The sequence below is a fragment of the Perna viridis genome, chromosome 13, assembly GCF_037379345.1.
Source record: "Perna viridis isolate PV_CMFRI_1.1 ecotype Kerala chromosome 13, ASM3737934v1, whole genome shotgun sequence".
Taxonomy (NCBI): domain Eukaryota; kingdom Metazoa; phylum Mollusca; class Bivalvia; order Mytilida; family Mytilidae; genus Perna; species Perna viridis.
Genome location: NC_142457.1, coordinates 34,688,876 through 34,706,868, shown reverse-complemented (window position 1 = coordinate 34,706,868; position 17,993 = coordinate 34,688,876). Strand labels below are relative to the sequence as shown.

The following is a 17,993-nucleotide window of genomic DNA, read 5'->3' as shown; positions in this document are numbered from 1 at the left end:
ATCAGGATATCACTATCACAATATAGTTCAAACATATTTACTGCAGATTCTTCAGGACAAATAAATCCAGACAGTAAACATGTTTTGCATTAAAATCGCGAGCTAAGGTAGTTGTTATATTTTAATTACATCAATTCAGATATCTCATCAAAAGCCAATGGGGCCCCAAAAACAAGGTAAAAGTAATTAATTATATCAGTATGCATATTACTTTCATTTACGAAAATGTAAAATTTAAAATAATAATAATAAGTAGGCTGGGTATTTTGTCCTTTTAGATCCAGCTCATGTTAAGTCTAGAAAAAACATTTAAAGTTTTATTTTCTATTTTTTATTTATACAAAGAAATAAATCACTCACAGAATGTTGTTCATGTGTTTACCACTGTTTTACCATGGCTGTGGTCTTAAGAGATATTAGAACCCAAGTTTCCATAAAGCAATTTGAAAATCATCAGAAGTACATTGTACGTGCATAAACACAATAATGTCATAGATTTTATCATGAAATTACCCAATGATATATATATATATATATATTAGATGTAATAGCATACTAGTACGTTGTGGGTTTGTTATGTTTTTATGTATTGGAGTTTTCTCGCACTTCCTTATTATTCGCTAGCATGAGCTTGGTAAAACATACAGTCAGATAATAGTTACATGTATTTCCCCTGTCGTTTAAGGTGTGGTTGTACATGATGTGCCAAGTGATTAAGTTATTCTTCCTAGTCAACATTTAGGTTCAGGAGAATTGTTTGATATCCATTTTACTTGTTGTTTAGATTATATCCCTGCTTCTCCAGGGGAACCCACTTTTGTCATATTTCTAGTTCCCTTGAGAGGGTAGAAGCATTTACTGCTAGGGAGACATTTGCCCCCAAATTTCCGTGAAGGAATTAGATATAAAACAAGGATTTTGGATGACAGTAACTTAAATAGAATCAGATTATGTGGCAGAGACTGGTCCCTTAGTTTATGTGAGTATGTAGACTTGGATTCTGGTTTAGTTGCTATAAATATAGGTGATGATTCAGGGCACCTTAATTGTAAAAAAATCTCATATACATTGCAATTATTTTTGACAGTGTTGGAATACATGCATCTTTAGACTATAGTAAAATATACAGTAGATACAATGTATGAATGTAGTTCAGATCAATTTTGGTATACACGAGCTGATACTCCTTCCGCCGTCCCGTCCTGACTCTATGACCTAAACGCGACCGACACCTCAAAACATAGAAAATGAACATATTTGTGATCCTTTTGATAGTAACCTATTTCATATTAAACAGTTCATCGCCCATTTTTTTACAGTTCTAGAAAAGGAGGTTGGCCGTTGAATTATAGTCATTTGTTCACATGATAGAAACCTACCAAGGAATGGGGAATTTCTGTTGATACTTTTTCCTGTAGTTTCAAAGACATTTGACAGCAAATTACATTTTAGATGGATTGTTAATTTCTCCCAAATGTTCAAATTGCATAAAGTTTCATAAAATATTTTTTATAAAACAACAACTATATGTAAAATATTTCTGTAAAACAAATTATGCATGTACATGTATATACGTGATATAAGCAAGTCTGTATGTACATGTATGCACAGGAAACAGCAATTTTGCATCCAGTTGTCGGCCAGTGTTTGCTATCAACCCTTAGACTGGTAATTTTGACCATATTTAATTGCGAAAGAACCACCTAAAGTTGCGGACGAGCTTGCTTTGTTGGTATTTTTCAAAACTAATTATAAATACATTTATTTGTGCCTCATCTAGCTTTTTTTATTGGAACTTTTTTTTTAATTGGAAATATGGAATAACTGTACAAAATCTTGAATTTGCAGTTATAATGATTGATGTGGATGTAAAGTAAAAGATAAGACATAAACAATAAATCAGAGAGAAAAGACACTCCATATCTTTCAACTACCAGTTATGAAATACTGTGAAAGTACTATTGTTCGTGAGGTACCAATTTTCGAGGTTTTCATGGGTAGGCAAAACCATGAAATTTGGTTCCAAAGAAGATTTCCTTTGAAATGTATACTGAAAACCACAAAACCACGAATTCAAGAATCCAAGAACTTGTGTTTCTTCCCTAATCCACGAATTAAAGTTCTTTCACTGTAGTGTATGACAGTATTAATTTTCATGGTGTACTTATTTTCACAGCAAATATAAAAAAAACAAAAAACAAAAAACAAACAAAAAAAACAAACAAACAAACAAAAAAGTACAGGCATAATTGACTTTTAATTCTATTTAACACTTATCATTCTTTAAAATTTCAAAAATTTGATACACGTTAATATGTTCACTTGACAGAATTCGCCAAAATTAGCAACTTTCAAAATTTAAATAAATGTACATGCACGTGTATACATTAGTTTAACTTATTCATTGTTGATTGGGATAAATTTAGGACAGCTTGGAAACTTTCATGGGGAAAAACAGTCTTATCGAAAGGCAAACTATATCAATTCATGAATTTCTGTAAAAGCACGAATAAAATACCTTATTTTACCAATTTGTCGCATAGAAATATACAAAACTAGCACCTTTTGTGAAGCAACCATTAAATACCAGTCCTTTCAGTGGAAGCATTTTGTGTGCAAGTCTAGTACATTTGTATTTATTTTATTCAATTTCACAATTCAACACATTTCTTCTAGTACAAACCACACACACACACACACACACACACACACACACACACGCAACAATAACAACAACGAAAAGATAATGACCTGTAGAATATCTTTCTGTCATGTTCAATTCTTCTTTTAACATGTTTAAATTACTTGTACATACATGCACCAACTACTAAGTGTACTTGTACCTTGAGTACAGTAGTACATGTACCTTGAATACAGTGGTACATGCTAGTAACTTGAGTACAGTTGAACATGTACACATGTTCATGTATATCTATATGGTACAGTCGAACCCGTTTAAAGTGACATATAAAGGTTGTGCATGATCAAATAACAGCTATGTTCTTTACATACAGCTTAATGTACATTGTACATGTGTACATGTACAGCATAGTCCTCTACGGCATGTTCTTGCTGAATATATGGGGTCACTTAGAAAGGCTTGACTGTATATTTTAGGTATTTTAGGTACTCTAGAATTCCTCTTTTTCTGTCTCCCAAGCATCTCGATATTTGATGACATAACTGGACATTCGGACATGAGCTTAGAAATTTTTGTCAGGTCAAAAAACAAATCTGCCGGTTCGAGTTTTCAACTTGAATCGCCCACCACACTTGAGGAACAACATACTCATGTTTAAGGAGGTACTAGCATATATCAAACTATTAGAAGTTAGACATTTGTCTTTCAACTGAGAGATGATGCAGCCCAATAATTCATATTTTTCTATTTAAGCGAAAATAACAGTATTGTTAACTTCCCTTAGATATGTTCAACTGTTTGTCAACCGTATTTGCGATAAGCACCGTTTTGGAAGCAACGGGTTTAACCTGGTGGTACAAATAACTGTTTCTTAAAATTGCTCAAATATTTGTTCGCATTGAATCATGCTTGATTTATAAATGGTCAATATAATAACGTTCGACTTCTCTTTGTTATTTATTTATTTGAATTTTGTGAAATCAAATGGAATTTTAAGTCACCGAAATCTTGCCATATGTTTCCGAAATATATTGAACGAATGCAGTGGAGTTTTTATTCACACTCTTTTCCTGAAAACTATATAGGTAGACAAACTATTTCAACGAACTATGTAGTGCAGAATTACCTCTGCTATTTCAACGAACTATGTAACTTGTACAGAATTACCTCTGCTATTCGTGTTTATTTTTGTTCAGTCCATTGTTTTAATCAGTGTGTATATGCTGTGGTTGCCTCGCGTATAAAAAAAACGTAATATTAAGTTTCTTTTGTTTGAATTACATGTATATTGAATTTAAATGTTGACGAACTTCTTCTGCGAATAAGGGACTTATCATTATTTACCTGGGGGGAGGAGACTGGTAATTTTGAAATCAAATATATAAAATTTTAATCGATCCCCCCCTGGTATTTCACTAGTTTTTTACCCCCCCCCCTTAAAACATTTTTAAAAAATGTGATCCCGTCTATTAAACATGCCAAGATTTTAACATTCCTTACATACGTATAAACAGAAGGAAAACGGAAAACAAGAGAAAGGTTAAGAAACAGAAGGAGAAAAGCTTGTCATAGGAAACATATATCAAGTGTTGACCTCAGATTTTTTATTTCAATTCTGAATATAGACTCCAGGTTGAAGAATAACAAATGGTCTAGATTCAATTCGACCCAGACAGGAATTGGCTGCTATTAAAAAAACTATCTGCTTCTGATTTTTTTAAGCAGAAGCAGTTGAAATGTTAAAGAATTCTTACAATAAAAAAAAATCAAGTCTTCAATTCCAAAACTTCATACTTTGGAAGGAAATTGAATCGTCAGGAGTCGGACTCATTTGATTTAATTAAGGTTTTAGGTCCTGATGGTTATGTTGATGAATGAACTTTTACAAGTGACATATAAAATACATATATACGTTTCTGTACATGTATGTGACAATGAAATAAAATATTTAATGGTGGTAAAATATGTTATGATTTGACTGGTGTAATTCTCTGCTTAACTAAAAATGTTGACCCCGGGTCCCACCTTAAAATTCATGTGCAAAAGAAAAATTATCCCCCTCTTTGTTTTTATAAAAAAAACTGAACCCCCCTTTTTCACATACAGAAAAAAAAATTATCCCCCTGCATTTTGACCAGCCCCCCCCCCCCCCACTTTCCAAGTAAAAAGTGATAAGTCCCCAAGTTGAAAAATGTCATACCTTTTTGCTTTTATACATAGTGTGCTGATTGTATAACACACACCAGACCTCGACAATTGAGTCAAAATAGTAATCTGTGTTTCTGATTTATCTTTTCCGAGATGAAATAACAATGCAGGGTGGAATCAGGAATTGAGAGAAATCTGATCCAGAAATGTATAGCGGGGATTCCAAGTATCACAGGCGCGTAGCTGCCGTTAGGCAAAAAAGCTTTTGCTTGCACTTAATTTTGCCGATTTTTTTTTATAGATAAAATACATCCAGGAGAGGCATAAATGGTGCTCTAAAACACTTATCTCCGCGGACCCCCTGCCGTAATTTTGCCTACACTTCAATTTGGCTTCAGCTACGCGCATGTATCATTTGCTTTATTTAGATCACCCTCCACCACAAAACTAACAGGCCAAATTTTCCAACAAAATTAGTGGTTTCAATTACAAGAACCACTCTGGATCCGCCATTGTAGGTGCCTATGTAAATCTTGGGTTGTATTCTTTCGTATTCTTCAACCAAGTTTAAGTCTATTTTTAGAATGCTTACCCAACCGGTGCACCTGTTCCTTGCTCTCAGTTTTTGGTGGAGTCCGCCAGTTGCTTGTTTGCTTTTGTTTCTTTGTACGTGTTACTTTGGTTATTTTATGTTCTTTGTTGTGTTTGTCTGTTTTCTGTATCTGATCTCTGTCCTTGGATTGTATTCTTTTGATTTCTGCTCGAATATTGGTTCCCTTAATTACTCATATAACTATATAGTTACTCCTCTCCTCAGTCCTCAACTACATGTATTCTAGCTTTTTTATTTACATGTATTTTGCAGATGAAATGGTTTGTACGTTGATAAATTCACATATGACATATAAAAAAAACATTTGACGAAAATGAGTATACACCCCTTCTCAAAAATTTATTATGAATACGAATATACATGTATGTATTTTTCAATTTAAGACGTCCGCATGTGAGCAGAACAATAAACATACAATAATTTAGAAAGTATCTAAAGCATCTAAAGTACCGAAAATTAAAAGGGACTAGTTGCACTACCGGAAGTTATAAAGCTTGACATGTCGATGTTACGTCAACCATGAACTCCCCTGCGTCAGCCGACTTCTTCCACGAATTTGTATGTAAGAGGCAATGGGGCAGCGTTCAGCACTGAATACCCTAGACTATGAATACCCTGTGGAGGGACGGCGGGATACGACGTTTTGAGGGTAATTTTATTTATATGTAATGACAAGGTACCTATAAAATGCCAAACGAAACGAAATCTACAAATTGCGAAACGAAACTGTAAAATTCGAAACGAAACGGAACGGAGGAAAAAAATATAATGTGAATTGTAACCATATACACATATATGTACTTGAAATAAATCTAGATGTATACAGCAATAAATATTCCAAAAGGATTAACCAAGATTAGCGTATCTATGTATATGTACATATATGTATGTAAGGATGTGCTACTCTTATTCATGTTCATAGCAGAGTGAATGGCTTCTTCTTCTTTTTTTCATATTCTAGGTGTAATCTTCTGCGTACTTTTCACATATGTATGTAGTATATGAATTTTCACTTGGTTTATATATGAAAAGTTCCTACTCATAACAAAACCTCACTTGGAAAGTCTACACTTCTTGTTCTTCTGTTTCTCATATAGAGTGTAAATACAATGTAGCACCTTGGGACACAGCCAAACACGTACATTTACAAAGAATTATGAATAAGATAAAGTTACAGCTTTCTTATGAACATTGAATATAAAATATTTGGATAAGATGTGATGTTTTTCATTGGTTAATAACTGACCAATCAAAGTCATTCCATGTATTAAAAATAAAGATCACGATGAACTGCATTGAATAAATTTACCGTTAAAGCTACAAAAGAACGACCTGTGTTAATACCGAAATAGTAATTTCTAGCTGTTGACATTTTAAGATATTACCTTGTATGTGGTCTTATATTATGCTAACGGCCTTTAGATTTCCTAGATGAAATGGAGTTGATTACATTTTGAAATTGTGTTTTTTACACCAGGAACCCCTCACAGTTCACACCTAGCGAATATAGTAAGATGTACACTTCAAATATAATTTCCCTGAGGTCATTATTAGATATGTTATGAAGTTTTTTTTTTTTTTTGAATGAATGAAAATGTATTTATGGCTTATGATCGCAGTATTTCATGTAGTAGCCATCCATATGTCTTTTTTGTAACTTCGTCCATGGCTACTTATCAACCTCAGTTGTGTATAGTCACATGCATTGACTAAAATTATTCAAAAAAATAATAAAATGTCTTCTGTTATGATTATAGATTTTGATGTTGGCTGATTAAAGTCAAATCAAAGGACGATGCAACAATAATTCAGCCTTGATGCCTCCTTTTTAAACTAGGACAACAAGCATATATCAGGGGTTTTCCTGGCTTTAGACCATTATGGACCCACAAGATGGGCCAATGGTTCATTTAATATAGGAGCCTATGAAATATTCAGGATTTCAGTGGAGCATTTGAATGAAAGATGGGCCCTTGCAAAATTTTAATGGGCCAGAAATCTCTTGATACTCTCATAACTGACACATAAACAGTTTATTTTGGTGCCTATCAAGGGGCCAAGCCAAATAAATGACCAGTTTAATTCTCAAGACATTTTCCTGTATAACTGAAAGGGCCCATCCCAGGATAATCCCTGATACATACATGTATATATAAACTATTTATATAAATTCTAGAAAACTCGTTTCAACCCTTACGTGACAAAATGATGATGACTTCAATGATTTTTTTCTGCCGTTTCGTTTCGTACTTTACAATTTCGTTTCAATTCATTTCATTTTGTTTTGTTTTATTTCATTTAGTTTAGTTTCGTTTCGTTTTGATTTAATTTCGCATTTTATAGGTAACCTGTAATGACATGGAGTCGCATGATGTTTATTTACCTACATTTGTAAATGTATGTTGCAAAAAAACATATCAAATAACAATTTCGTCAAAACACACACTACAGCAATAATAAGGAATGAGTTATCAAAGAAACCCATATTCTAGTGGAAATCAAAATAGTGTAATCCAGGGACAAAGACCAGACATGGAAAACAGACAAACACAACAAAGAACATAAAGTTATTAAAGTAACACATTCAAAGTAACAAAAGTAAATGAGCAACTCAGACTCCACTGAAAACTTGGAGCATGGACCAGGTGAACTGGTAAGTAAGCATCTTTTGTTTTTCTAGGAACACCTGTTGAGCTGCTCATAAGAAGTCAAGTTGAGGTTGGACGAAAGAGGAAAGGATAACAATGACACATTGAACAAGTCAGTTTTCATGGTGCAGATGGATACGTGGAATGTTACTCTTTACAGGTACACTCCTTAAGATGTTTAGGTTTCCTGCACACGCAATACTTAAATACACACACGATAAACGAACGCTTCTGTTGTGCATTAACACACGAGGATAAACAAATGCTTACTGTGCATTTAAACGCACAATAGAAAAACGATGAAAAATAATAATATTAACAAATAACGACAAAAGGAAAAAAAAGAAAATAGAATTTATGAAAATATATAAATTGATAAAAGCAAAAAATATAAAAATAACAGCTGAATCAAGGAAATAATCAAAGTACAAACATACTTGAACTCTTTAATCATGCAATTTAAACGAATGCTGGTATTGTGGGTTCAAACAAACGCTCCCAGCATGTATAACCTGGCAGCCCAGGTAATATTTTCATTCCACAAGTTTCTCTCAAATACATGTATAACCCCTGGTCACCAGTGACGTCTTCTGTCTTTTGGTTGACTGAGTAGATATGACGTTATTTTATCTATCAAATTACTTAGATTACCTTTCAGTACAAATGCACAATAAATAAGTTAATTTAGATAATTTCATCTTGGTTTTTACTTTATTTCATAAGCTGCAATTTACTCATATATTGTGCATATCTGTCGCTGGTGACCTGAGTCTATATTTTAGCAATCCTAGGGTTGCTTATAATATTGACCAGGGAATCAGATTACCAGCATGTAGACCTGGGGTTAGGGAGGTAATCCTGATTGAAAGGATATTAGTCACTAGAACGTTTGAATGACTCCTTATATGCAAGCTTCAAAGTGATACTGATGTTAAAGGGAAATAACTCCAAAAAAGGGTTCAACCTATATAACAAACTCAAAAGATGCAAGCCCTCAGTGACTCTGCTCTTTTGAAGTATCGATTCAATGTTTCAAGAGGGTATATTGAGGATTTTATTTTTATTATTATATAAGGTGGGGAAATATTTGACATGATATCTTCTTAATCTATTGCGAACCAAGATACCTTTAGATAAAATATTCAAATTCAAATATGAAAAATAATCTCTGTCATGACATGATACAGTACAGCTAACCAATACCTTTGCCAGTTTTATAACTACTTAACCTTTTTAGAGTTAAAAATATATTCTTTATTAGAATGTCTTATAAGACTTCAAGCTTCCCGTTTTCATTTTGTTACTTTGTTAAGCATAAAATGTACAGATCTATACAGTTTTGAACTATGTTAGCATATAAGATTGTTCCTTAATGCAGAAGTAGGAATATTTGTATTACATTAAAATTAAGCTGGGCCTTACAATACTCTATCATCAATATATAAGTCATCATAATGTGATATTTGGTAACCTTATTAAATATTAACATTACTGAAAATTTTGGTAAATTAAAAGCCTAGCATCTCCTCCAAAATAGACAGAATAAAATTTCTTGTTAAATCTGATATATTAATTCTTTAAGTAGCACTCGCGGTAAGAATCATGCAAAATGTGATTCACAGGTAAAAAGCATACATATTTTTATTTTTGATATTTTGTTTGAATTGCCATAGTAAACAGACATTAACGTTCAGTTTATCATATAACCGTGTTCTTAAGAGATAAAAATTATAGGAATGCCCTGTAGATTTCATAATTAAGGGAGATAACTCTGTAAATGACACTCAAATACAGTAGAATCTATTGGATTTTCAATGTTGATTATCTCCTAAGAGCAGGCAGATTTGAATGAATAATTACACATTTCATAGAATAGACCCATAAAACAACTTAATTACGAAAATAAAAATATGTAACCTTTTTGGGGTGTATCGCATATTTCAGATTTTGCATGATTCTTACAAAGACAGTCACTTAAAATATTGGCAGATGATACACAGAAGTTAGTGTAATATCATGTAAAAAATTTAAGAAAGTTGAATGATGGGAAAAATTGGGGATACTCCAGGTCTACTACCTTAAGAGAATACTCAAAATTTAAGAAAAAAAACCAATTGCTGATATTTTGCTCCCAAAAATGAGTTAATATGGAGTTACTAAGGCATTCCTATATCAGGGAGAACCATGAGCTTTACAACACATGTACTGTCTGTGCTAGTCTCATTAAAATAGTAAAGGACATTAGGTTTATAGAATGTCTTTCTATAAGTGGTTCATAAACTCAACAATCTTTTAAGAATTTCAAAATGTTTGTCTTCATGGCTAGTTCTGTATTATGTCCATTGTTAATGAAGTTACCAGAGTCAGAACACTGATGCATGTACTGTGGAATGTTTTATTTACAGATAATATGATCAATACCATTTTCCATTCAAGCTGGGGTATATAATGATAACTGCAGTTTTTGCAGTAGTGTTTATCTGGAGAAAAGCCTGATTACTCAGAAGTCTGTTGTCTACCACTTTTTCCAGTTGTTTCCAGGATATTTTTTGATATTGTTTAAGGAGCTAGACCTAGAATAAGGGGCACAACTCTTGCAAATTATTGGAACATTTCTATTCTGCATTTTACATCAATCTCATGTAAGCATGTATGTAACTTGGACTGATTTCGTTCTGTTTCAAATGAAAGCTCGATAGGCTTTGATGAAATTGAATATGATACATATCACTGATTTCAATAGTTATGTCCCTTATCCTAAGTCTACCTCCTTAAATGTTTTCTTAATACTATTACAGACTCCAGATGACAACACTTTAAAGAGCTTACTGAGACCCAACATTGAAAAAACCAGTTAAGATGGTTGTCTACAGTAGCTTACTGAGAGCCAACATTGAAAAACCAGTTAAGATGGTTGTCTGCAGTAGATAGCTGAGAGCCATCATTAAAAAACCAGTTAGGATGGTTGTCTACAGTAGCTTGCCGAGAGTCAACATTGAAAAACCAGTTAAGATGGTTGTCTACAGTATCTTACTGAGAGCCAACATTGAAAAACCAGTTAAGATGGTTGTCTACAGTAGCTTGCCGAGAGCCAACATTGAAAAACCAGTTAAGATGGTTGTCTGTAGTAGCTTACTGTCATACTGAGAGCCAACATTGAAAAGCTAGTTGATGATTGTTTACAGTAGCAAAACATAGTCTGTAAGAGACATCACCATCATACTAAGCTACTGTTGGTGAGGAGAAGGTCTGCTTGGTGTTAGCATTAAGTACCTTATTAGAGCTGAGTAGTGAAAGGTAATTCATGATACAATATACATAATAAGCCTTTGGAGCAATACAAAAATATCATGATATGTATCATCATTCAACATTAGCCTTACATTAACAGCAGTCATACTATATTTAGTCATTTTTTAAAGAAGCCAAATGCTTATTATCTGGATTAACATTGTGTAAGGGCATTTATGATTTGTATAACCACTCTTTTGCACATGTCATTTATTTTCAGTTATACAGCAAAAGTAAAACAGAAAACTGAGGTAGAAAGGCAAAATCTAAGTATCACTATTCACGGCAGACTTGGAGAGGCAAAGTCTTAAGTATCACTATTCATGGCAGACTTGGAGAGGCAAAGTCTAAGTATCACTATTCATGGCAGACTTGGAGAGGCAAAATCTAAGTATCATTATTAATGACAGATTATACAATACAGGTTTTGATCTGACCAACAATCCAGGGCTCACACTACTGGGTGATTCGAGCAAAATAGTTGCCCTAGGATTGCTCACTTACCCCTGAGACAACACCAAAAGCTACTAGAGTGAAGTCACTGTTGCACTCTCATTTTCAGACCTCGCCCATTATTTGGACTGTACTGAGTCTTTTAGCGGTATTTTGACCAGCTTTATCTCTCTTCCAATAACAATTCAAAGAAGAATGGCGCCTGTTCAAGAAAAACGAATTTAAAAATCTTCAAAATCTATTGAATATTAGGTTACAAGCAAGTATTTTAATCAGCTTTTAATTTCTAACATTTAAGACCAGGTACAGAATGAACATTTGTCACTCCAGGTTACGATGGATTGCAACAAAACTTTGCCCAAATATACCTTACAATATATCCTTGTCAATATTGTATGGGGATATTTGATCTGCCAAAAACCATGGACAATGAAATTAAAAAAAAGACTATAGGGGGTCAAATTGACGATTTTTGGAAATAACTTGTAAACAAATAGGTTTAGCTAAAGTCTGACAAGGTAAGATTGATCAGCATGATGAGACTGACCTTTGCCGAAAATATTCATCTGCACCATGAAAACTGATTTGTTCAAAGTGTCATGGTTTTCCTTTCCTCTTTTGTCTATCCTGGACTTGACTTTGTATGAGCAACTCGGCGGGTATTTCTAGAAAAGCAGAGGAAGCTTACCCTACCGGTGCACCTGTTCCATGCTACCAGTTTTTAGTGGAGTCTGAGTTGCTTATCTACTTTTGTTACTTAGTGTGTATTGTTTTTGTTACTTTATGTTCTTTGTTGTGTTTTTCTGTTTTCCATGTTTGGTCTTTGTCCCTGGATGACTTTCTTTTGATTTCCACTATAACCTTGGTTCCCTTGGTTACTCTTTGCTGTATATTTCTGTTTTCCATGTCTAGTCTTTGTGCCTGGATTACATTCTTTTGATTTCCGCTATAACTTTGGTTCCCTTGATTACTTGTTGTTGTGTTTGTCTGTTTTCCATGTCTGGTCATTATTCTTTGATTACATTCTTTTGATTTCCGCTGGAATCTTGGTTCCCTTGAATACTCTTTCATAAAGCCCAAATAGATCTTACAATATATCCTTATCAGTGTTGTATGGGGATTTTCGATCTGCCAAAAACTATGGCTAATGATACTAAAAGTAGACTATAGGGGGTCAAATTAAAGATTGAAGATTTTTGGAAATAACTTGTAAACAAATAGGTTTAGCTAAAGTCTGACTAGGTAAGATTGGTCAGCATGGTGAGACCGACCTTTGTTGAAAATATCCATCTGCACCATGAAAACTGATTTGTTCAATGTGTCATAGTTTTCCTTTCCTCTTTTGCCTATCCTGGACTTGACTTTGTATGAGCGACTCGGCGGGTGTTTCTAGAAAAGCAGAGGAAGCTTACCCTACCAGTGCACCTGGTCCATGCTCCCAGTTTTTAGTGGAGTCTGAGTTGCTTATCTACTTTTGTTACTTTGTGTGTATTGTTTTTGTTACTTTATGGCTACTTTGTTGTGTTTGTCTGTTTTCCGTGTTTGGTCTTTGTCCCTAGATAACTTTCTTTTGATTTCCACTATAACCTTGGTTCCCTTGGTTACTCTTTGTTGTATATTTCTGTTTTCCATGTCTAGTCTTTGTGCCGGGATTATATTCTTTTAAATTTCCGCTATAACTTTGGTTCCCTTGATTACTTGTTGTTGTGGTTGTCTGTTTTCCATGTCTGGTCTTTATTCTTTGATTACATTCTTTTGATTTCCGCTGGAATCTTGGTTCCCTTGAATACTCTTTCATAAAGATCTGTTGAATTTTATTGCCCTTGAAGAGTAAAAAAATAACTATGAGAGATTTGTTTTATAAATGAAAACCCAATTGAAAACTAAGATACACACTATTGATTAAATGATTCTTGTGACAATAGTAAACAGAAGGTCAAGAGGTCAACTTTAGAACCTCTAGATTTTTTGTTATTTTCTTTGTAAAAAAAATTAACAGCTCTCATGACAATTCCAATTGTATGCACAATAAACAGATCCTTCAGTGGTGTAAATTTCAGAAAAAAAAATTGTAGACTGAATTATCTATTATTGATGCAAATTTTAGAATAATCTGTTGACTCCTTAGAGTTATGTCCCCTGAAAATGTCATTAATGACAAGGTTTTAAACCACTTTTTCCTGTTTTTGAAGCAGATTGATGATTAATGTAAATTGATGAAAAAAAATGTTTCTGGTTAATAAGTCAAATGTATATTGTGATATCATGTCAGTCTGTCTGTCTGTCACCCGTTAGGTTTGAAGGTAGCTTTTATATATCAGGTTGGTTAGTCAAGTGTATATGGTGATTCCATGTCTGTCAGTCTGTTGCACTATAGTTTTGGAGGTGTTTGTTTTACCTTTGGTTAATTAGTCGAGTGTATATGGTGATTCAATGTCAGTCTGTGTGTCTGTCTGTCTGGTTTTGAGATATTTTGTATACCTCTGGTAAATTAGTCAAATGTATATAGTGATCTCGTGTCTGTCTGTCTGTAACATGTTAGGTTTGGAGGTAGTTTTTTATACCTCTGGTTAATCAGTCAAGTGTATATGGTGATTCCTTTTTGATCAGTCTATCTGTCTGTGTGTCTGTTTGCTTTTGAGATATTTTGTATAGCTCTGGTAAATTAGTCAAATGTATATATATTGATCTCGTGTCTGTCTGTATGTCTGTAGCATGTTAGATTGGAGGTAGTTTTTTATACTTCTGGTTAATAAGTCAAGTGTATGAAGTGATCTGGGTGTCAGTATGTCTGTCTGTTAAGACAGGTTTGGGTGTTCTTTTTTAAATATAAAAGTCATTAGTTCATTGGTTACAGATTTTATGCAAGTACAATGTTTTTATTCTTGTTCTATTTTCTGGACATTTGTCTCTCCAGTGGTGTGGAAGAATGTGTTGGACAAAATCTTAGTCTGCTTTCATCTCAATTGTTCCATGTTCATCTTGACTGTGTATATATCATCTTCCAGTACTATGTGCATGGGGCTGTTTGAGATGATGGCTGCATTTCATCATCATCCATGGATTCAGCAACTGAGGACCTGCCACAAATATTTTTTTCGCCTTAATCTTCCTGAATGGATTTAGACTCTCACTGTCTACAAACCAGCCTGACTTCTTTATGTTCCAGAATGTATGTAGACCACCCTGACCCTCATGATAAACTTATGATGTTCAAGTATCTTTTTTAAAGTAAATCGGAAGTGATAAATGCTTTCCAATGGCAAATCTGAAGGGTTTATGCTTTTTTGATATAACAATTGACATTTCAATACACGTTAAAAAAAAACTGTGCTACTTACTAACTGTTACAGTCTGTGGCATCAACATTTTACCTACTAGCCCGAATAGTCAATTTCAGTATATCTTTATAAGAATGCAACTGAAATTCTCAGACTTTTCACCAACACGAATCAATTTTTACTAGCCTCAGGTTTTGGGCTAACGACTAAAAGCACAGATTGAACTAATTAAGGAAAGTCACTATATTTATTTATCTATGTATGTTATTTTGTATGAATTACATAATGTGAAACCTGTCTAAACCAACATCCTTCAAATTTAAATTGGCTCCTCTAAGACTTGTATAGGTTGTTGGTTTTCTAAGGTTCCAAAATCTACATTTACACTGATATAAAGATCTTTATAAAAAAGTATCTGCTTTAGACAGGTTTCACTGTATATGAAATATCTAAGTTTTGTGTTGTGCCTTTTGTTTCAAATAGTTTTTTTTTGTTTGTTTGTTTGTTTTTTTTAATTATCTCCCTTAGACCACACATTTTAAGCTTCTCTCAAATTAATTCTTTTTTCCATCGGATTGTTATTGGGGGCTTCTTGCTTGTTAGAAACCAAGGTAAAGTCAAGTCCAACTCAATATCCAGATGAGGCACTGACCATATTTTGCTGATGGAGGGCTAGGATAATTAGGAGATTAAAATTCAGAATCCTCCACAAAAAATGTTCTTACTCAATCACTCTGACATTTCAATATTGTCTTTCTTATCAGCATGAGATATTGATATCTGCTGAGTTAAGGGGATGATATCATTCAAGGACTGATCACATGGGCAATATTCAAACGGTCATTAATCTGTTTATCACATGTGTTTTTTGGCAGTCCTTTAAGAAAGAAAAACCATAAATGACTAGCAGATACATTGTGTGGTATATTCTTTTGACATAAAGTCAAGCTTACAACTTACTTTTATTTTCCTACTTTATAGGAAGCTGGGCATCATATGTACACGAAGAAATATGGTTACTGTCAGGGAGACTACAAAGGGAGATAAACCAAATCAAGTATGTTTCATGTTTATAAATCGTAAGCACAACTTCTCCCTTAACATCTCAATGGATTTTGATGAAACTTTATACAAAGGTTTTGCAACATATTTAGATGTGCATGAAATAAGATAGTTACTGTCAGCAGACTCCAAGGGGAGTTAATCCAACTTAAGTGTTGAAATGTTATAACCTCATAAGCGCATCTCCTCCTACACCGCTGAATTGATTTTGATGGAACTTTATAGGAAGGTAGGGCATCATATATAGATGTGCATGAAAAAATACAGTTACTGTCTGGGGACTGCAAAGGGAGAAAGTTGAACTTCCAGGTTACACATTCAACTGCATTTGAAATGGGGTGTATTCTCTTTATGAACTTGCTGAAAGTATTTCTAGTTTATCTTTAGTTGGTGTGTGTTTTTCTATTATTATTTATAGTGTTTTATTTGTTTCTGTGTCTGTATCATGGTCTCTTTTCTACTTTACATTTAACAGATTATCTGGTATTCTCCAGTTGAGTGGTTGGTCCATGTGGGTTAAAGAGATTAGAACTGCTCCCCGCTTTTATTTATTTTGTTAATTTTGCCTTCTTAGTCCGGTATGTTTCCTGGTTTTATTGTATTATAACCAATTGTTAGGCACAGATCAGGTTTGTACTTAGGGGGATGTATGGCCTAGTTTGTTTTAAAAAATAAGATTATTCCACATTTCAGCCAAAATTTTTTTCTCTGTTATACGATAAAAAAAAAACAATTCAATATTTCCATCATCCCTATTTTGATTATAACCAAATAAATATTTTAACCCTGGCTGAAAAATTAATTATTTTCGCGCTTCGGCAAAAAAAGTTTGTAACTCACCATAAAGTCCGAGCCCCCTCCCCTTTTCCATAAGAGCCTTATTTCATATCAAACAAATGAAATGCCTCGCAGGGCTTAGCTTGATACTAAGCAGGGGTTAAACCATGAAGGGTTGGGTCATATTTTTACACACTATTGAAGCTTGATGCAGATTTCAATTTTTCATAAAGATCTATACATTTATACTTCCTGTCCAGACGAGAAATATCTACCAACCTCGACAATGACAGAACTGACAATGGAATGATACGACCGCAAATTTGTTTTAATCTATCTGTTATTTGAATTGGTGGATCCTTTATTCATGGTGTCGATGGGGGGAGAGATCGACTGATTGATTGATTGAAAGCAGTGAATTGACTGTTTCATACTTTTCTAGTGCAAAATCTTGTTATACTATTTAAATTGAAATGAATCTGCTTTTATATGATCTCTAACAAGGACCTCTTTACTAGATACAAGCAGGAAGACATGAACATCATCATCAGATGATACAGATGGATTGGACACATCTTAAGAAAACATCAACAAGACCACAGTAAAACAGCCCTTTTCTGGAAACTACAGTGAAAGCAACGCAGAGATAATGTGGCGTCATACCATTGTGTTGGAAATGAGCAAAGTTAGCCACTAATGGGAAAGCCTATATCAAATGGTCAAAAAGCAAACATCAATTTGGTGTACTTGGCAGTAATTAAGAACTGGCTTGACACTTGATCCTATCTTCACACCAAACAATTCAATGTGCTTGCTCATGGAAGTACCATCTATCGTTAAATCAATCACTCGTTTCCAAGAGATAAGGCAAAACAAATGTGTTTACAGTCGCATCCTGAAAAAATAGGGTCAGTCGGTTGGTCAATTTTTTTTATTTCCATTTTGTACAATAATTGAGGAAATGGTTACTGATCAAGGACAAAATTTTCAGAAATTGAAATTTCCTGATAAAAAATTCAGTGTTGGAGGCAAGCAAATAGGGTACAATGTATGTCGGGTTACAGTAAACACACATTTTT

General features: G+C 33.7%; 1 long non-coding RNA gene across 1 annotated transcript; it reads left to right on the top strand.

The window, feature by feature from the left end:
• Positions 1–5,821: 5,821 nt before the first annotated feature.
• LOC148600593 (uncharacterized) lies at positions 5,822–12,521 on the top strand. The gene is made up of 4 exons (XR_015918181.1): positions 5,822–6,051; positions 8,083–8,210; positions 10,849–11,347; positions 11,562–12,521. It is a non-coding gene; the product is annotated as an uncharacterized LOC148600593 (long non-coding RNA).
• The last annotated feature ends 5,472 nt before the right edge of the window (positions 12,522–17,993 follow it).